General features: G+C 31.6%; 1 protein-coding gene across 3 annotated transcripts in view; it reads right to left on the bottom strand.

Moving 5' to 3' along the window:
- Positions 1-22502, bottom strand: part of LOC145256397 (uncharacterized) — a 241113-nt gene that overhangs the window by 80559 nt on the left and 138052 nt on the right. The gene's annotated exons all lie outside the window — the stretch shown is intronic.

Here is a 22502-nt window from a genome sequence, read left to right as displayed (position 1 = left end):
CTTTCGTTCTGTTTTACGAATTATTAAACAATTTAGATTCATTGAGCCTTTGGGAATTATGTTTTAGGTTTTATCATTTGGAATAAAAATATTGATGCTTCATTGTCTAGAAAAATGTCACGTCATTCCATTGATAAAATCACTAATTGACCCAGTATTATTAATAATAGAACAAATATGCGAGGCAATATTTAGTTTTAGCTTTATGCTAAAGGGAATGCTAAAAGGAGGTGGAAGCTCAGATAACTCGTATTTTTGTGAGACTTCAACGATACCTATTAGACAGACAGTTACAAATATTCTTCAAATTTCGTTCAAGGATTTAAAAAGGTTTTAGAGAAACTTAAGATGGAAAAACAATGAGAAAATGAATTTCAAATGTGCATTGACTTTTACTCACATCATTTCAATACGAATTAAACTTTAAACTGTCGAGATTCAAAATTGTGAAATTGATTCTGATCAAAATTGGAATAAAGATTATATCTTTATTTGAAGAAGCCATGAAGCTGTTCTGTTCGGGAAATTAATTTTCCCCGTTCCATGGTGGGTATTCTTTCAGTATATATATATATATATATATATATATATATATATATATATATGTGTGTGTGTGTGTGTGTGTGTGTGTGTGTGTGTGTGTGTGTGTGTGTGGTTGTGTGTGTGTGTGTGACTATTTCATTTAATCACATAAATTAATATACGGAATTAAAAATGTATGCGTAAATTTTAAGTATTTACTTCAACAGTGCTCATTGGTAGAGCTAGGTGGTAAGTTATAAAATATATATGGCAATTAAGCTACATAGAGTATTCCGCGTTTCATCCACACTAGGATTTGTTAGGCTTATGCCGACGAATCCTAGCGTGGTTTATGCCTGACAAATCCTAGCGTGGATGAAACGCGGAATATTCTGTGTAGCTTAATTGTCATATATATTTTATAACTTACTATATATATATATATATATATATATATATATATATATATATATATATATATATATATATATATATATATATTCGTCTGTTCATATATTCATCTATTTATCCCGATCTCTACGTATCACCCATTCGTTTCTAATCAAATGGAAAAACCGTAATACAGCGAAACAGCTATATTTCGATGGCTTCAATAAATTTACTGTCTAGTACGATATATAATTGTATTCTATTTAAAATGCACAACGCTTCGTAAAAGAATAAAACACTCATGTAGCGTCTTGATTGCCAATATTAACGGGCTCATTTACAAAGTAAGGTAAGAGTGTTCGTTAACATCCTGGAGGCGAGGGTTCAATCATCAGTCGGAAAAGACTTTAAAAATAGTACTTGAGATCCTTAGTATTTATAATGTGAGAATCAAAAGTAAGTGGAGAAACCCTGAGAAAATAGTAGATCCTTCCACTACATCTTAGTGAAGTAGCTAATGAAAAAGAAAACACTTGGAAAGGAAACCTTTGGGTTGCTTTCGATTCTGGTCAATCATTTTACTTTTTGACGTTTTCATCCGAATATTAGATTAACAGTGGCTTCATTAATCATGTCGATTTGCTATTAATGATTATTATATACAAATTAGAAAAGCATTAATTGCAAAGCATGCAAATGATTAAACAAAATGTTTTCATAAAATTAAAAAATAAAGATACAAAATTAAATTTAAAATTAATCAATTATTATAAACATTTATGAGCAAAGTATAAAAAGGTGATTTAAATTGCATCTAAAAATTACTTGAATTTATATTGTTATGTACATATGGATACCTATTTTTTAGTATATTTAATATATTTCATTACTCTATTATTTAGTATATTTATATTTTTTAACCTATTATTTAGTATATTCATATTTATTTAACCTATTATTTAATATTTTTATATTTATTTAACCTATTATTTATTATACTTCGTATATTTATATTTATTTATTCTGCAGTATATTAAGAATATTTATATTTATTTAACCATTTATTTAGTATATTTAGAATATTTATATTTATTTAACCTATTATTTAGTATATATATATTTATTGGACCTATTATTTAGTATATTTATATTTATTAAACTTATTATTTAGTATATTTAGAATATTTATATTTATTTAACCTATTATTTAGTATATATATATTTATTGGACCTATTATTTAGTATATTTATATTTATTAAACTTATTATTTAGTATATTTAGAATATTTATATTTATTTAACCTATTATTTAATATAGTTAGTATATTTATATTTATTTAACCTATTATTTATTATTTAAGTACATTCATATTTATTTAGCCTATTATTTTATATTTAGTATATATATATTTATTTAACCTATTATTTAATATATTTATATTTATTTAACCTATTATTAAGTATATCAAGCATATATATATATTTATTTAACTTTTTTTTGGTGTACTTTTATTTATGTAACCTATAATTTAGTATATTCATTTATATTTAACCAACTATTTCGTATAATTATATCTATTTAACAAATAAATTAGTATATTACGTATATTTATATATATTTAACCTAATATTTAGTACATCTACATTTATTCAACTTCTTATTAAGTATATTCCGTATATTAATATTTATTTAACCTTTTATTTAGCATATTTATATTAATTTCACTTATTATTCAGTATGTATAGTATATATATTTATTTTACCTATTATTTAGTATATTTAATATATTTATATTTGTTTAACCTATTAGTAATTATATTTAGTATATTTATATTAATTCAACCTATTATTTAGTATATTTAGCATATATTTATTAATTAAACCAATTATTTAGTATATTTAGTATATTTATATTTATTTAACCTATTATTTAGTATATTCATATATTTTACATATTATTTTGTATATTTATATTTAATCATTTATTTAGTATATTTACTACAGTTATATTTATTTAACCTATTATTTAGTATATTTAGTATACTTATATTTATTGAACCAATTATTTAGTATGTTTATATTTTTTAACACATTATTTATTATATTTTGTATATTTATAATTACTTAACTTATTATATAGTGTATTTAGTATTTGTATATTTATTAAACCTATTATTTAATTTATATTTTTTAACCTATTATTTTTATACTTATATTTTTTAACATATTATTTAGCATATTTAGTATATTTATACTTATTTAACCTATTGTTTAGTATATTAAGTATATTTATATTTATTTTACATATTATTAAATATATTTAGTACATTTATATATATTCAACCTATAATTAAGTATATTTAGTATATTTATATTTATTTGACCTAATTTTTATATATTTATATTTATTTTACCTATTATTTTGTATATTTATATTATTAAACTTTTTATTTAGTATATTTTGTATATTTACATTTATTTAACATATTATTTAGTATATTTATATTTATTTCACCTATTACTTAGTATATTTAATACATTTATATTTACTTAACCTATTATTTAGTATATTAATATATTTTACATATTATTTTGTATATTTATATTTAATCATTTATTTAGTATATTTACTACATTTATATTTATTTAACCTATTATTTAGTATATTTTGTATACTTATATTTATTTAACCTATTATTTAGTATATTTATCGTATTTATATTTATGTACCCTGTTATTTTGTATATTTACTATATTTATAGTTATCTAACCTATTATAAAATATATTTTGTATATTTATATTTATTAACCTATCATTTAGTACATTTTATATTAGTTTGCCTATGATGTAGTATATTTATATTTCTTTAACACATTATTTAGTATATTTATATTAATTTAACATATTATTTAGTATATTTATATTAACTTAACACATTACTTAGTATATTTATATTTATCTAACTTAATATTTTGTATATTTATATTTATTTAACGTATTATTTAGTATAATAATATTTATTTCACCTATTATTCAATATATTTATACTTATTAAACATATTATTTTGTATATTTATATTTGTATATCCTATTGTGTAGTAAATTTATATTATTTATTCTATTATTTGGTATATTTATATTATTAAACATATTACTTAGTATATTTATATTTATTTATCCTATGATTTAGTATATTTATATTTATTAAACATATTATTTAGTACATTTATATTTATTAAACTTATTACTTAGTATATTTATATTTATTTAACCCATTATTTAATATATTAATATTTATTTAACCTATTATTTAGTATATTCATATTTATTTAACTCATTATTTAGTATATTTATATTTTTTAACTCATTATTTAATATATTTATATTTTTTTACCTATTCTTTAGTATATTTATATTTATTTAACCCATTATTTAATATATTAATATTTATTTAACCTATTATTTAGTATATTTATATTTATTTATCCTATTTTTTAGTATATTTATATTTATTTAACCTATTTTTTAGTATATTTATATTTATTTAACCTATTTTTTAGTATATTTATATTTATTTAACCTATTTTTTAGTATATTTATATTTATTTAACCTAATTTTTAGTATATTTATATTTATTTAACCTATTTTTAGTATATTTATATTTATTTAACCTATTTTTAGTATATTTATATTTATTTAACCTATTTTTTAGTATATTTATATTTATTTAACCTATTTTTTAGTATATTTATTTTTATTTAACCTATTATTTAGTATATTTATATTTATTTATCCTATTTTTTAGTATATTTATTTTTATTTAACCTATTTTTTAGTATATTTATATTTATTTAACCTATTTTTTAGTATATTTATTTTTATTTAACCGATTATTTAGTATAATTGTATTTATTTAACCTATTATTTTGTATATTTATATTTATTTTACCTATTATTTAGTATATTTATTTTTAACCTATTATTTAGTATATTTATATTTATTCAACATATTATTCAGTAATTAATGTTAATGAATATGCATTTGCATGCCTGTAATTCCTCATGAATCGCTTTTTCTGTCTAAGCTTTACAAGGCAATGATTTTCCCCACTTGAAATACAGGTCCCGGGTGTTCCCCGGAATTGGTAGAGTGTTCTGAGTTTCTTGACCGTCTACAGCGTCGTGCCATCAGATATGTATGAAAGACATTCCCTACCACGACCCTGTTCTCTCTGGAGTATATGATTTGCATGGACTAGATCTGCTGTCTACTCGCCGGAATGTGACAGTTACATCTGTTGCTTATAGATTATTTCATAGTTCTTGCTCCAATGTATCAGCGATCCCCCATTTCCCCGTGTTCTTATTTACAAGGTCAGTTTAGCCATCCACTCTCCATCCAATGGCAATTGCTAACTTTAAAATTACCTCCTTTTCTTCTCACAGACATCTTTATTTGTGTATATTTCCACATCATAATTACATGTAATAATGGTGGCATGTAAAACTAAAATTTGTCAACGTAAAGAAAAGGGACAAAGAAAATAAACTTTATATGGATCGGGCGTACACACATACACAAATAATCAGATATAGTCTCACGCGAACACATGCGTCTGTATATGAATGCACACATACATGCACATATTGAAATACACTTACACACAATAGACACATATTGTCACACAGAAACATTCACACACGTAACGCAACCAAAAATTTCGATATGCATTGAAATCATGACAATTTAGTACACGTGGAAAACTTATACAATTTTTATATTAAATAGAATACACACACATATGTATATATAAATATATATATATATATACATACATACATACATACATACATACATAGATATATTATTGTATGAAATATTCTTGCAGGCGAAAACGAAATTGTGCACTCTTAATTTTAGGACAAATAGAGAATCATGGTGTTGAGGACTTGATGACATAATAAATAAATGACATTTCATTTGACTTGATAAGATAGGAAGCACTGACATGTTAGACTCTTTCTCACATGGCCACAAATATATAAAATAATAATTCAACATCCCAGGACGCAACGCAATCGGCTAGTGATTGTTCTCGACTTGAATTAATAAATTGCTAGTTAAAATATTTTTCGTCCCTCTTTAGTTATGAACTCAGTTTGAAAGAAAAAGAAATAGAGACTGAGTTTTACGATCAATCTCAAGAATTCAAACGAAACGTCACGACGTATGCACCACATAAACGAATAGAAAATGGCCGTATTTTTAAGAACAGATGCTTTCTATTGTTTGAAACACGGCAATAAGGGTTTGCCCTTCGAATTTTTTATTTTATTAACATTTATTCGAGAAATAAATAATAGTTAATTGATAAAATACTCTTGTTTAAAAATATCTTCTACATTATATCAGGTTGACAAGCAAGGTTTTGCAGTTTTGAACTTTTAAATTCAGATGAATATATCTCGGCTCAAACAAACATTTGTTGATTAAAATAAGCAGCACACTTGCCGATGCAAAACAAACGTATTTATGTCAGTAACGTAAAAATATTGCGTTCTGGTTGCGATTAAGTCACTGAAGGTGTTTTTGATATCGCTTAGGTTTTAGGCAGAATATTGTCCAAATCCTATAAAAATAGTAGTCGGCAGGTGAGAGGTCCACAGAGTTTGGCGGATGAGTGAGAGTTTCGTAGCCCTACTTGTTCAACTTCTGCAGTGCCGGTTTACCAATATGTGGTTGAGCATTGTCCTGGAGAAGAATTACACCTTTCCTGTTGATTAATGCTAGGTGTTGTTCTTGAAGTTTCTGATGGATTTCATTCATTTGTTGACAGTATTTTTCCATCGTAATCGTTTCGCATGCATTTAAAAAAAATCTGCAATGGATACGCCCGGTCGCAGACAGCCAAGCAGTCAGCATGGCTTTCTTTTGGTGCAACTCTTGCTTTTGGTGCATTCTAACCACTGAGCTGAGCGATGGTGGTTGTTGTAAAGAAGCCACATTTTATCGCAAGTCACAACCCGACCAAGAAACAGGTCGTTCTTGTTGCGTAAAAGCAGAGAAGATGACACTTAATAACAGCATTTCTTTTGATCGTTCTAAAATTCGTGAGGCACCTATTTATCAAGTTTTTTTTTTGTCTTTGAAATCTCTCTCAAGTGGTTGGAAATAGTCGTATACGTTACGTCTAATTCGGAAGCAAGTTCTCAAGCTGCTGTACGTGGATTGGCTTCGACTAAGGTTCTTAATTGATTGTTGTCAACATTCGATGTCTGACTACTACACTCATCATTTTCAAATCTCTCGTTGCCACCACGAAATTTCTTAAACCACCATTGTGCCGTGCGTTCATTAGTCGTCCTTGGTCCAAACGCTTCGTTGATATCGCAAGATGTTTCAGCAACTTTTTGGCCTAGCTTGAATTGAAATAAGAAAATTGTGGAAATTTGCTTTTTCCGTTTTGCATTCACCGTTCTGAAAAGACGCGTGTAATTTAAATGATCAGATAGAGTGAAAAACGCTCTTTAAAACGATATATTAAGTAAATGAAATATGAAAAATTCAAAATTCCAAAAGAAATTTCTTGTCAACTTAATAGTTTTCATGGTGTGCATATATACATATTATGGAAGCTTGTGGTCGAAATTTGGAAACTTTCTAGATTAGCAGAAATGCGAATGTTAATTGTTCAACTTTGCTTCACAATAATTTCCATTTTTATGTAATGGTGAATATTATAGATTAAATTACATAATTAAAAAATATTCGAAAAGAAATCAAATCGTAGTTTTCCTCTGTGATAAATAGTTTAAAACTGAAGGACATAATACAACTTACACACACACATTATATATATATATATATGTATATGTATATATATGTATATGTATATATATATGTATGTATATATATATATGTATAAACAATAATGATGTAATTAATCGTATTATATTTATAATATTTAATTTAAAATTATATCGAGCCAATTGAAGATGTAAGTTTTGCTCACTTGATTTGGTTTTGCTCTGATTCTTTTCATATTAGTGAGTAAAACTCGATACTTTGCGTAAAAAGAAACTGTTCGTCTTTTCAGCCGAAAACAAGAATGATTGCCAAAGTCGACAAACCAGGGAAAAATGTCCTCAATTCTAATGCCAAATCTAAATTTAAAATTCTACGGATGGACGCCAAAACCAATAAGAATCGATTAACTTCGTTTGATTTCCTGAAACGTTGAGCCGGATTTGAATATAGACATTTTGTTCGTCGGACCAAATTTAACTTTGTTTAAAATATGATCTATTTCCTCTCCCAGCACTCATTTTTACTCTCTCTCTTTTTCTCTCTCTCTCTCTCTCTCTTTCTCTTCCTTTTTTGCCCATCCTTTCTCTTTTCTTACACATCTCCTTCTCTCTCCATCTCCCCTCTCATTTTTTCTCCATCTCTCTTTAGTATTCCTTCTTATCTTAGATTTTGTTTGGTCTATCTCATGTCCATTTTCTACCGAACGACAAAACTATATCTACAGGGCAATAAATGTCTTCAGAAATAATGAAGGATTTAAATTTAATGAGAACACCTACAACGCTTTAACATATCCGCAATAAAAAATATTGTAATCAACTTGGAAAACAAGGATTTATTTATCTGCTTTCTACCTAATGGAATCGCCAGAAATATAAAATCCTGCATTTACAAAGTCGGATCTCGAATCTTTTCCCCCAAGCTGCAAATGCATAGAAAATGTTGTAATTCTTCACTCATTAACATCTAACGTAAGCCTCAGACTCGAATCTTGTTCCTTAACAAAACATCTTACAAAATTCGCCATTCAAACAATGCGTTATACTTCTGCACTGCTTAACAAACTCTGATCGCGTTAAAAGTACGACTTAATTTTTCCTGCATTTCGTCTGTTTCCGTTTGTTTTTTTAATTTTATTATTTTCTTTCTCTTTTTCTCATTTGTTTCTCTTTGTTAAACCTGTTGCACATTTATGTTAAAATAGCTGCACACGTAGCAAAACATCTTGTTGTGCACTTTTTCTTTTTTCCCTATATTTTACCGGTTATTATTAAATTTATAATATTCGGCTTTTTTTCTGATGACGTTCGGTGATCTGAACGAAACAAATGATTCGTTTGTGACGAATTCTTGCGTTTAATTTGTTTTTCCTTTTGTAATTTTCGCACATATACTTGTCTGGACATTTCATTTTATAATATATCGTGTATTTTACATGCACACACACATGCCTATATATATATATATATATATATATATATATATATATATATATATATATATATTAAAGATGTCTGTATTTCTTTCGATTTGTACTTTTTCTTTGTCCAGCTTTCGAATTAGGTTCCAATTTAAATATATTTTGTCTTCAGTTAGTGAAAGAGAAATCCTATCGGACGGAGTAAATTTTTGTAGATAACTGTTATCAATTATTACGCACTAGCAGCGCTCAGAAATAGTCGTACACTACATTAAGCTCAATCTCAGGCTTAATTCCACTCTATTAACGAGTTTCAAATCTTGTAAATTAATCAAAATTCGCCTCAATTTCAATTAAACACATTTAACATCATATTTTAATCAGGTTTATACTATTGTAAAGGACACAAAATTAAAACAATACATTACCTGAAAAGGTGGGGAGGCTGTTAATAGAGTGTACTAGTCCTTAGAATTAAACGAAGAAGCTGATGTCAAGTGCAGCAAAATTTGAATTTATATTGATACCACCTCACCCTTACTCAGCAGACATAGCTTCATCTGACATGTTACTATTTCCTAAAGTGAAATTCAAACTGCATGCGGCCATTTTGGAAACAATGATAACGTAACCTGTGCTGTAGAGGAGACTTTTGAGGATGTCATCAATGCCGCAATGACATTGTAATAGTTGAGCAGAGTTGGATCAAATAGATTTATATAATAAAGGACGATAAATATTGAGAAATAATGAAAAATTGTCTTGTTTTATCATCTAGGTGAGACAGAAAACTTATAATGATTCAGGCCGAATTTTTAGTTATTTATCTGCGACTTCCATTATTACAAGATAAATATACTGAAATAGACCACCTTTCAAACTACGCGTTTTACGATAGAAATCGAGAGTGGATAAATCGATGAAAAAATCGCGCAGATCATGAAAAGTCGTGAACGTATTTAAATATTTTCTTTTAAACTTGAGCGAGGCAAACGACGAAAGGACCGACTGAAAGGCATAGAGACAGTTTTTTTTTCGTAATGAATAAAATAAATGTGTCGAATTGTGCCGGAATGTTTGGTGTGTCATCAGATAAACAACGTGTCGAGAGTTTGTCGAGGAATGTAAACAGTTTTTAAAAGGTGAAGGAGACGAAATAGGCGGGGGAAATAAAATACGAAAACAAGACAACATGGCGATGTAAATCAGAGGTCGAGACATCTAGAAAAGTAAAATTCCAATATAGAAAACATCTCTTTTTGGGGTTTGGAGGAGAAGGATTCTGTTTCGTGTTCAGAAACTGGACGTACGGTCTGTTAAAAAGTGTAAGACTTGCATGACTTTTACAATTTCAATAGCCCCCCCTACTTCAATATCGTGAGTCATGCAATGAAGACTGCGAGTGAAAGCTTATAATGTTATTGGGAACGTATGAGCAAGTCGTTCTTTTTCCCTGTCAATGGATAAAATAGAAACTTCTAGTAAAATAATCATTGGGTTTCAGTATTAAATAGAAGTCAAATCAAATCATTTTCAAAGAGAACAAATGCCGTAAAAGAGAAACACATAACAGAATCCTTGCACATCCTATATATTGAATAATTATTTATTTATTTAAATCGAGACTCTCAAAGATGCGGCCTATGGTTTTCTTTTTTGCGGCTGATTTATCCAACTATTTTGAATTTTTAATGCGTTTGTTTCCCCTCTTCCATACATTCGCAGTAACCATATTGAATTTGTTCGATCCACTAACTAGAAAACAGGCAGTTAATTAATGTCAATATCAGAAGTTTTATTTCTTGTTCCTCTCCAGAGAACGTGAAAGAAAGCTCAATCTCTCCGCCACTACGAGTCCATCTATTTGTGAATGTGATGCCATTTTTCAAACAAGAAATTGAAGAGCCGCTCTAGACTTTCTATGACCCCCCTCGTGCGAATGTCACACTTATTGCTTAAGTGTATCCTTCAGTTTTAGAAGACACAAGGGAACTGAAAAAGAAGTTTTCTACAGAAAGATTCAGCCTAAATCAAGTTTTTAGAAAATGTCCGTTTCTAAAATGAAAGTTTTCATAATGATAATCCCATTTTACTTTTGCTTTAGTGTTTGTCTGTCAGTAACCAAAATTTGTCTATCAGTAACCAAAATTTGTCTATCAGTAACCAAAATTTGTCTATCAGTAACCAAAATTTGTCTATCAGTAACCAAAATTGCAAATAAACGATATAACTATACAACCGGTGTTCAGAATATACGTGGTTAAACGTTACAAGTGTTGAATCATGGCATAGTTTGTAGAATTCGATTCAGACATTGTTTGGTCGAAAAGGTGTCCTCAAACTCAGACTTTTACTAGTGTATACAGTACTTGAATAAGTTGGTGTTGAGAGCACAACAGAACAAACGTAAAAAACAAACAAAAACATATGGTCTCCCAGTAGACAATGGATGTGACAAATGTGTCTGAAAAGATCCGTATTAATTAGAAAATGAGTTTGAGATGGTTGGAGAATGGCGAGTAGAAGAGAAATCTTGGGATAACGCGAGAAATTTTTGATAAAAAGAGTTTGCGCGAAAGGTCAGTCTCTTTGGACGTCAGCGTTATCCCCCCCCCCCACACACCTCTATATATGTGTGCCTGTCTTCACGTCTACGTGATTCCGGGTGTATGTATTTTTAAACGTATCGAAATGATATACGTTGTATGTATGGAGCAGTGTGTGTTTTGTGCGCGTGTGTGTGTGTGCGTTTGCGTGTGTGTGTGTATGTGTGTGTGTTTACAGAAAACGGAATAATTGCTGCAATCTTATTGTCGGTTTTAGTTTTTTGGATGTTGCTTATAGTTGGAAGTGATCTTTTGGTGCGTTTTTAATCTCAACACGATAATACGTTACATCTAGCCGAATTGAAGAACGGTCGCACAACGAAACAGCCCTCTTCAGATGCCTACTTTATCTCTCCGGTTGGGAAATAAATAATTTCCATTTAGTATATAGGATCATCCTTCGATATAAAACAAAATTCTCCAATTTACTCGTATCGTTGAAATAAACTAGCGCAAATCTAAACGTTACAAATTCTTAATTTCGGTGAAGATTGCCGTAGAGTATGCATAAGATTCTTTATGCTCATTATATTAGAAGTAATTCTGAGCCAGAGTTTATAATCGCAGAATGAAAAAGTGTTTATAGTATAGCTGCACTGAAAATCCGTGAGATAGCGTAACAACTGTTTGTGCATAACAAATATATAACATGTGTGCGTGTATGTGTGTGGACGACACCTATCTGTTTAAGATTAGATCGAACTGTTTCTTTATGCTCATTATATTAGAAGTAATTCTGAGCCAGAGTTTATAATCGCAGAATGAAAAAGTGTTTATAGTATAGCTGCACTGAAAATCCGTGAGATAGCGTAACAACTGTTTGTGCATAACAAATATATAATATGTGTGCGTGTATGTGTGTGGACGACACCTATCTGTTTAAGATTAGATCGAACTGTTTCTTTATGTTCATTAAATATATTTATCCAGTTCTCAAGTTTACTCTAGATAACTTTTTCTCCATTATTTCTTGGCGTCTTTGTACAAAGAACTTCTTCCAGTTTTCTGCTTTTTATACTCGTTGGAATCTTTTCGTCGCACAAAACAAAAGATCGAAACTATTACGTAATATCACACCATATTGATGATGAAACGAAGCTTATTATCAAAACTACATGGCTATCAATTGTGCAATATTTGTTCAATCTCTAATTAATAAAAATATTAATTGCTGGAAAAATAATCCTGCTTCCGTTGAAAGATGTCCCTACTTCTACCGTGTCAAGGACATATTAGCGAAATATACGCTATTACTAATACTATTGCGTCTTGAATACACACCTTGGTTTTCCACGAAACTGAACTTTATATCCATTCAAAAGGACGTTTCTTGCAGCATAATAATTCTAAGTGTTATTAATCCAAATATAGCTGTACTTCGTACGATATAGCACGTATAAGTTAAGCATTAGGATGAAGTAACACGTGTCCACGTGGCAAATTATTTACCGTCCGACGTTCTCAATAATACATACGGGTCATCAATTGCAGAACATAAAATTCTGTGCCTCTAATCTTAGTGTTCACTTATTCAATATCAGAAACTCTATACAGTAACCCTAATCACGACCTTCACTTTGTAAAAAAAGAGAAATTTTTGTAAGACTTAATATAACCGTTAAAATATTTTAACCGTTAAAATATTTTGAAAATAAACCGTAATCGTTAAAATAATAAACCGTAACCGTTAAAATATTTTGAAAATATAATTAACAAATGCTTTTAAAAAAAATTCTTTTCATTTCTCTTTCCTGTTAATATTAACAAATAATGAAATCAAGCAGTGATTTTATAAACAGAATTGAAATATGTTACACATTTAGGTTGATACGCCAATCTGGCTGGATACGCGTACTTGGGTCTCTTTTAACGAATATCTATATACTATTTTGTGAAAGACCATGAATAGTTATCAAGTAAATATAAAACTATTTTTAATCCGCTCAAATCAAACGGAGGCATTTTTTGTGTTACAAACTCGGAAATACGTAAGATTTGGTGGTCAGAAGCGAGGGGACAGTTTACTGGACACCTTGATGCCACACGTCCTTGCTTCTTGCAGCGATAACAGTGTATCTTTGGAAGCAGCCAGTCTGCTTTGCCCCCGGGATGCTGGCAGTGATTGGGACATCCACACTTTTGACACCGCACTGTGACTGCATCCTGCTGGTCAGAGGTTGAAGGTTGATCTATAGGCACATGAGGAAGAATTCTGCGTCACCCGACGGCTACACTGATTTACTTCTGCCCCCTCTGTCATAAGAGCCTGGACCTTCGTTACAATCTGCTCCAGAGTCATCTATTCCATTCTGGAGGATCCCCGCAACTGTTGCCTAATGGAACTGGGAAGTCTTGACAGGAAAGCACAACTAAACCATCGATCAGAATGGTTCTCTTCTATTAACCGTGCAAGATCCTGCAAGTCACCCAAGGATTCGTCGACAGTTTCCCCAGGGTGCAAACGACGGGAGACAAACTTATATGCTACAAAGGAGTACGGCACGAAAACCACAAGAAGAGCTCGTTTTTACTTGCTTCAAATCCGCCTTCTGGTCATGGGTTAATATCTGGTATACGAACAGCGCGCCACCTCTCAGCCTACACATTTCGCACACCAGCTTCACCTCTACCAGCTATTCGGACACTGTGTGATTGGGTGAAATGCCATGAAATTCAGGAATCAGACGAATATCGAATGCTTTTCCTACCATTTGTAAGCCGAAATAGCTTGAAAACTGCTGGTTCCTTCTGCCTTACACCCCGGAACTCTCTTTTCAAAGGAACTTTGCTCTTCTATCGCCGGTTTTCTTTTTTGAGCAAAAGCACGACCACCTATTCGTCCGAGTTTGATCTTTTATCCCTTTAAAGTCTCGGGAATTCTCTAGGTAAGTATCGCCTTTTTCCAAATAAAACCAACCACGTCTACCGCGTCTTCTTCGACTTCTTCTTCTTCTTCTTCTTTTTCTTTTTCTTCTTCTTCTTCTTCTTCTTCTTCTTCTTCTCTGCGTATCACAGAGCAGACCTTCTGCTTTTTAGAGGTGAGTGCGTTAGAAGAATTATTACTACAACTTTACATAATGTACGTTTTATTATTCTTATAGTTGTATTGAGCAGTTGAGAAATAACTGTTATACTTTTCTAAATTTTAATTTCGAATATCCACCTCCATGCTTTTTTTATCGACGCTACTTGCATCGCTCATAGATTTCTCCCTGCAACTGGACTAAATGACTGGTGGACTACCGGAAGTGCGATTTAAAATTGTGCTACTGTTGCTTTAAATCAACTCTTCTCGCCACTATCAATAAGCGCGTTAATTATATTTGTATAGATGATGTAGTGTGAGGGTATATCTTCTGGGCCAACATCAGTACGCATCTACCTCTAATCTACAACTGTACATGCACATGAAGAACGAAAGGGGTTCCGCTGTAATTGACTGGTTAATCCATCATCGATTTAAGCGAGTGTCTATGTAGTTTTTACACTTCCCTTAAAATTTTGGGAAGGGAGTAACTGTGTTTCGACGGTTGATATTAATTCGGATTTTTTATTTGTTTCTTTATCTCTGTTTCTTCTATGTTTTTATTCCTACTTATTCACATACATATAGCGGTCTGTTTATCTAGCCATCTCGTATTTGTGTGTGTGTGTGTATGTTTACTCTTTGTCTCTTACTTTTATGTATGTGGATGACCATATATATATGTATATATATATATATATAGTCATCACATCCACATACAGTACTGTTTCGCTGTTTCACAGCTCATCAGTGCGGCTACACAGGCAACTACCTCAGACCAGGATCGAAACCCAACCGCCAGGCTTCCCACCATTGCGCCACACGGCTGCTGCTGTGTGGGTGATGAATTAACGATATTTTGACATCGTCCGAATGTGTCGCTCCTATAATTACATTGATCTCCTTAAATTAAGGGTTCGTGTTCATAAAAAGTGAAATATAATTGAAAAAAATCTACAGACATTTTTTCACAGACATATTGCGCAACCCTTGCTTCACTATACGCGGATCTGCCCCAACAGGGGGTGTCCTTTGTCTTTTAAGACTGAACGGAAACATTGATACATATATATAAACGATATTCTTTCCTTCTGTTTTTAAACTCAGTAAAGATTCCCGAAATACTTTAGAATACAAATCTGTACATAGATTTTCGACCGTTAAGACTAATATTTGAAAAAATTAATTTTTCGTTCAAGGTCGTTCGGTTGAAATCTCAATTTTTGCTTGTAAGTGCAATAATCTATTGCAATTAGTTTGCTTCCAAGAATTTACGCTAGTCGTAATTTTATTGTAGGGATCACCATTTGTTTATCATGAAAAACGATTTCTGGGATATTTATATATATTATATCAAACTACTCGTGAGCCGTTAGATGGCCGTCTTTATCAATGTATTCTAATGATGGCATTCTACTTTCAAACTTTGCTTTCGAAGTGTGTCCGCAAACTTTTATAATATAAATGAAATTCATTAAATGCTTATTAAAGAAAGTATAATCATTGACTAATCGGTTTTATTGTAATTAAATGCTGATTTGTTGGACGAAATTTTATATTAGCTTCGAATCTTTTTATCGTTTTAGCTACAGTGCGTTCAAACAGGTGCACCAGCTCTGTTAATACCTCAATGAGAATGTCATATTCGACGGAATTCAAACTCGGTGTCATCTATTGTGCGCGACGGTGTCTATTAGACCAATCATATCCAACTGATTGACCAGAGATTGGCTGGCCGATAGCGTAAATAATAAAAACGACTCTGCTTTTCAAAAGGGCAAGCGAACATAGTACTAAAGGGCAACCACGGCACGTTTAGGAGTGGCGTGAACTCCAATTCGTCAACAAAGAAAGAGAAAAACAGAAAGAAAGAGGAGGCTTTTTCTCGAACACATACATGCTTCAAATATTAGGAAGCCAGGAATGGTACATGCGCATACATGACTTACACGATTTACGAATTCGTATTTTAATTTTGCTCATAAAACAATTATTGATAAATGGCACGTTAATATATACAAGACTCCTTTCAAAAGTAAATGCCTCCCATTTTTAAATTAAAAAGTTAAAGACTTACAAAGTAGAATTAAAACGAGCGACATTTTGTACTCCATAATTTATTTTTCGACATTGATCATTCTTAATGCACTTGCACTAGCGATGAACAAGAACCTTAATACCTCGGTATTAAAAGAGAACCTTAATACCTCGGTCTTAAAAGAGAACCTTAATACTTCGGTCTTAAAAGTCAGTGCCTGACGTGTCACAAGTTTCATAAATCATTTGAGCGATGATACATATTGCCATGCGGGAATTAAGTTTTTAAAATTTTAAACCAATGAATTATTATTAATAAAAAAACTGCTTCAAGCAAACTTTCAGGTTTGTAGTACAACGTTTCAAGTATTGCTTTACGACAAATATACAGTTTTTCAAGCATTGCTTTACGGCAAATACCCAGTTTATGATCAGTTATTGTTTTTATAGGTGAGTTCATATTTCAATGGGTCAGTGAAGAAGTTCAACATCTTAGACATCTTCTGCGCCTGTTTTGGCAAAATTCTCTATTTTTGAACTTGCGATTGGCAAAGTATTCTTCGTCTGTTGCCAAATGGATTGACTTATGTATTTCTCTACAAAGCATTTCACACACACACACACACACACATATATATATTTATACATATATATATATTTATACACACACACACACACACACACACACACACATATATATATATATATATATATATATATATATATATAGTGTGCGTATGCATAATAAAACGGAGTCATTTAGTACCGTTTCGGAAAAAAACATAGCTTTGCAAACGGATACGCCACATATAAATTTAATATGGTGTCAGATTACTAACCAATACTTACTAAATCTGATGTAGGTTTTACACATATTGCCAATCAATTTCATTTGTAGCCAGAAAATATTATAGTAATTCTTACGAGGAGTCACATTCCAAAACAAGCCATATTTAACGGTGACAGGACGAATTTTACTCACTAATTATTTCCTTCTCTTTCTCTCTACAACCTAACCAGCAACTTTTCTAGATTCGTCACATTTTTAACACCAGTATCGACTGTGTTTATATTTTTCTTCCGATATATTTCACATTAGTTCTTTCGTTTTACAATGCTTGAATTTAAGACCGCTCCCTCCGCAAGGTCCGGACAATTTCTATAACTGTTCGCATACGTTCATAAGATTAAGAAAATATTGGAACAAAGGAATTTCGGAGGGTTATAAAACCTCTCACGACCTAATCAAAATGTCGCCATCCAATGACAACCACTGATACTTTAGACCTAACAAGGTCGATTTTATTTAACATAAACCTTAATACGGAAAAAAATTCGCTTTGCTTAGGCTTCGAACAAAACAGCCGCGACTGCCAGCCAGGGCCTGCCTAGACTTGTCCAGTGCTTGCCAGCGTTATATCTGCCCACCAGGACCTGCCTGTGCCCGCTATTACACTGAGATGACAGTAACCAACTTAAAAAAAAGCAATGCCCACCATGTATAATGGTTCCCGCCATTCGATAACAGTGCCTGACAGTTGAAGTCCCAGCTAGTACCCTCCCCTTTCAAGAAGTTATAGTAACATCCTGATAATCACTGTCAATCACCGTCAGTAACTAACAGTGCTCGCCACTGAATGCCAGTACCATTTAATGAATGACAGGGCACGAATATTAGAGACAGGTCGTTTCATTTCAGAGCGGTCATGATCGATAGTGTCCGACATTGATCAAACGTAAGTAACCGCTTAAAAATGTCAATGATCACAAGAAATCACTATTGAAGATATACAATTTCATTTCGAAGCAGTGCAATGGGGGCCGATACTGATCATTGCCGACAATTATAGGCATGAAAGCCAGTCAGTGTCCACCAGTAAACGAAAGTAAATGCAAGTAATAGACTGAAAATATCACTAACTGCAAGTGACTATCAGTGCCTGCAACAGAATGTCAGTGACAGTCAGTGAATGTCAGTGCATAAAAATGCCCGACAGTTGAAGACAGACGATTTCAGTTAGATGCAGTCCAATCGAGGCCGCCAGTGACTGCCATTTGCAAAGACAGCGTGTGCTTAGCAGTACTCGCTAGTAATCCCTCCAAACCAACACTAATCGCCAGTAATCCCCAGTGTTAACAATAAAGCCAGTAACTTCAGCTAGTTGCCACTGCCAGAAAACGGCAGATGATTTCATTTCGACCAGGGCCGTTAACTCCTGCTACTTTCCAGTAGTTTGATTTGATTTTAAGGGTGGGTTTTTACCGACGATGATATCTAAATATTTAAGGCAAAAGAAATAATTTCAAGTAGACACGGTGAGAAATCGATGGCGTGAAAATTTATCTTATCTCATAGTCCATAAATGTAACCAGTAAGCTAATCATGCAACTGATTTGAGTTTAATCTAAATATAAATATCACCTGTCTGTTTAAATGCATGTATGTATGTATGTATGTATGTATGTATGTATGTATGTATGTATGTATGTATGCCTAAAACTTTAGACAGAGGCAACGGATTTTCACGAGATCGGTATCTTTTTGAAGCTCCACCCTTCGGACGACAAATGTCGAAAGATTTGCTAAAAACATTAATTCTTTAACTCTCAACTGGACACTTTCTACAAGGTGAGGTCGTTTTTTTTGCCGATATTTTCGAAATTCATCCCGTCTTTTCGATTGACTAGCTTTAATTTAAACCTCCACCACTTCCGGTTTGGCAATGGACGCAACAGCAAAGACGTCACGTTTTTCTCCACGTTCTTTTCTGTCTTTGCGGTACGGATTCGAGCCTGCCTGCCTACTACCACGTTTTTTTTCTCAACACACACCTCCAAATACTCGGGAAACGCCGGGCACCCAGGCTAGTTTTAAATAAATGTCGATTTCACGCGCAACGCATTCAAAAGTAAATATACTAAATATAAAATGTATTTCATCACGAGCAACTAGAAGAAAAACCAAAAACATAAGTACAACTTCTATCATTCGACATTATTTAAAAGGTTACTCCTCTATTGCATCGTCTATCTCAACTCGTCTCACCGCAATCGCATCTCACTCACCCTTCCCAACACACGCCTAAACCGCACTCTTCCTGATCCTTTGGACCCCATACCCCATTACACCTAATTCGACCTCAGGGTTACCAACCAGAGTCACCTTCTCTTTAAATGGCCCACACCAATTCCACTTCAGATAAATTCAAAACAAATGCCAACCTCATCAAATTGTCTTCGTACAAATCAACAAACAAGGTTTATTCAAGTTTCTAGTCATTCATATCTACTAAGAAAGTAAAAAGGGTGTGTAATTTGCCGAAGAGATCTTGTCACAATCTGTTAAGTTCAAATCCTTCGAAATCTTTTGCATTCAATTATTGGTTAATTAATAACGTATGTTCAATTTATCGAATAAATCTTCCATTTATATTTGGCATTATTTCGACATTAATTAACCCCAAAAGGGCTTATTTGTCAGGAAACAGGCACATCGTTTACAATTAGTATCATTAAATAATAAAAATGCATTGAAATGCCTTAAGAAAAGTTAAATTCAGTCTCACTTATTAGTACCCGACTTATCCAAACGTTTTATATCATCTAATCGACTACTCATTTCTAAAATAGTCAGAAAAGTGCGTTTTCAAATGGTACACACACAAAATATGAAACAAGTCGCATCTTCTAATATATCTGAGATTATATGAGTTGTAGTGGAGAGGAGTATCGTTTTGTAAAGTACATTTACAACCCTCGTTCCTCTATGCGCCCCATCATGAACACGATAAAAAAAATCCTAAAAAATAAGGAAATAGGTCCATTAGTTTAAATTGATAAGCTGTCCTGTGCAAACATTATCAACTACGTCGTCGTCTGTGAGTGTTCCATTGAAAGTCGGCATAGAGAAAAGTATCAAATCAGGATACGGCACCTTTCGAATATATAACATCGGAAGTGTTGAGAACTCATAAAAAATAATTCCTGTTCACTTAATCGTAGTTAATGGATTATTTTCTCCATGTTTTGTATTTCGTTACGAAATAACTTGAAATGCTTTGAAATGTCGAAAAATAAACAACCTAAACAATTTAATGAAATATTTACTTTCTGTTTGTACTCTCACATTAAAAACCACTTTTAAAGCTGCATTTATCCTAATTTTCATCTAGAAATAGTTTATTTTTTGGATTATTCATCTTAACTCTTGCCCTAATGAATGATTAAACCCTATGTAGTTCTTTCGATTTTCATTTATCTTTCTTTATTTCAAAATAGAAAAATGATGTATTTACTGTTTATGGATGTTTGCTGCCAACGCATAGTGATATTATTGTAAAATAAATCATATCATGGATTTCCCATAAAAATTTTCCCCATGTAAATTTTGTTTTCAATTACATTTCTGGATAAAGCAATATAGAGACACAGCCAAGTAATTTATGCAAGAAACATTAGAAAACTTTTCTATCATGTTAAAATACTATTTTTTCTATATTCGCCAAATTAATCAACGCTAAGTCTCGTCTACGGGTGTTACTTTAACGTGATATAGCTTATACCGTATCTTCAAGGCAAGCGTAATTCTCCTATAGTTAAGATGAAAGATATAAGACAAAAGTCTTATTTAAAAGTTGAATATTTTGCACGATACACTCCATTTAATAATTAACGCTTATCGTCAACTTTTAAAACAAATTCCTCTTCTTCGACTTTTGTTTATTTCATTTTCGGTTCCTCCCCTCCACCATTTTCAGTTCCTCCCCTCCACCATTTCCTTGTCAGTCTCTGTTCTGTGCCATTGTTTGTTGGCTAAAGGACGATGTTACAGTATATTTTTTATTTATTTTAAATGTTGGGAAAGAGTGGAGACGGTACAAAGTTTAACAACCTAACTCATGTTTTTGAAGAAGCACCGAGATGATATTTAAAAGAGAGACAAATAACCCTAACCCCAGCTTTGGAGGTAACAGAAATTCTGACAAAAAAATGTTAGATAGGGCGGGGTGCGAGCCACTATGATGGGTGGCTCGATTTTGGAGGAAGACACAAGACAATTGAGATGAGGCAATGTTTAGCTAATTGTCCGTTGCTGTCTGTCAGCTCAATTTCCAAATACCAAGTCACTGTCTGAATCTTTTACTGCGCGTGCGTAAAGATGATCTAAATAAATTGCCGAGTTTTATTTTTGTTTTGGGTAAAAGCAGGAAACTCAAATTCAACTCGTTAATGTCTTTTGACTTTATATATTTTTTTTGTTTTGGTTGGAGTCAAGTTAGATAACGTGAAGGTATTTCGCCTGACCCCAGCGATACTGGTGGACGGTTTTAAATGACAATTGTTTTAATAGCAATTTAGTTCTTTATTTTCTCAGTTTTGCACGTGCCAAACACATTAGAATGATTTTCGTCTCTATTTTCTCGCGTCGCCTTGTATTGGATTTCAAACTTCGCTTCCAATAAAGGTTTTGTTGATGCTGAGCGACTAATTTTAAAAAAGCAAGAAGGACATTCACCATCTTCAGTCAACGTGTAATTCATAAAACAACAAACTTATACCAAAATAAATATGCCAAAATAGTATGAAAATACTTTTCATTTACTGATGAAGCTTCTTTTTTCTTATTGAGAATTTAGTTTATTAATGAGACATCAATGAATGTCAGCAGGAAGATGAGGAGCATTATTGTTG

Source organism: Euprymna scolopes, chromosome 32, assembly GCF_053919585.1.
Source record: "Euprymna scolopes isolate OS-2025 chromosome 32, ASM5391958v1, whole genome shotgun sequence".
NCBI classification, from domain to species: Eukaryota; Metazoa; Mollusca; class Cephalopoda; order Sepiida; family Sepiolidae; genus Euprymna; species Euprymna scolopes.
The sequence above is the reverse complement of the archived record's forward strand: the minus strand, read 5'-3'. Positions and strand labels throughout refer to the sequence as shown.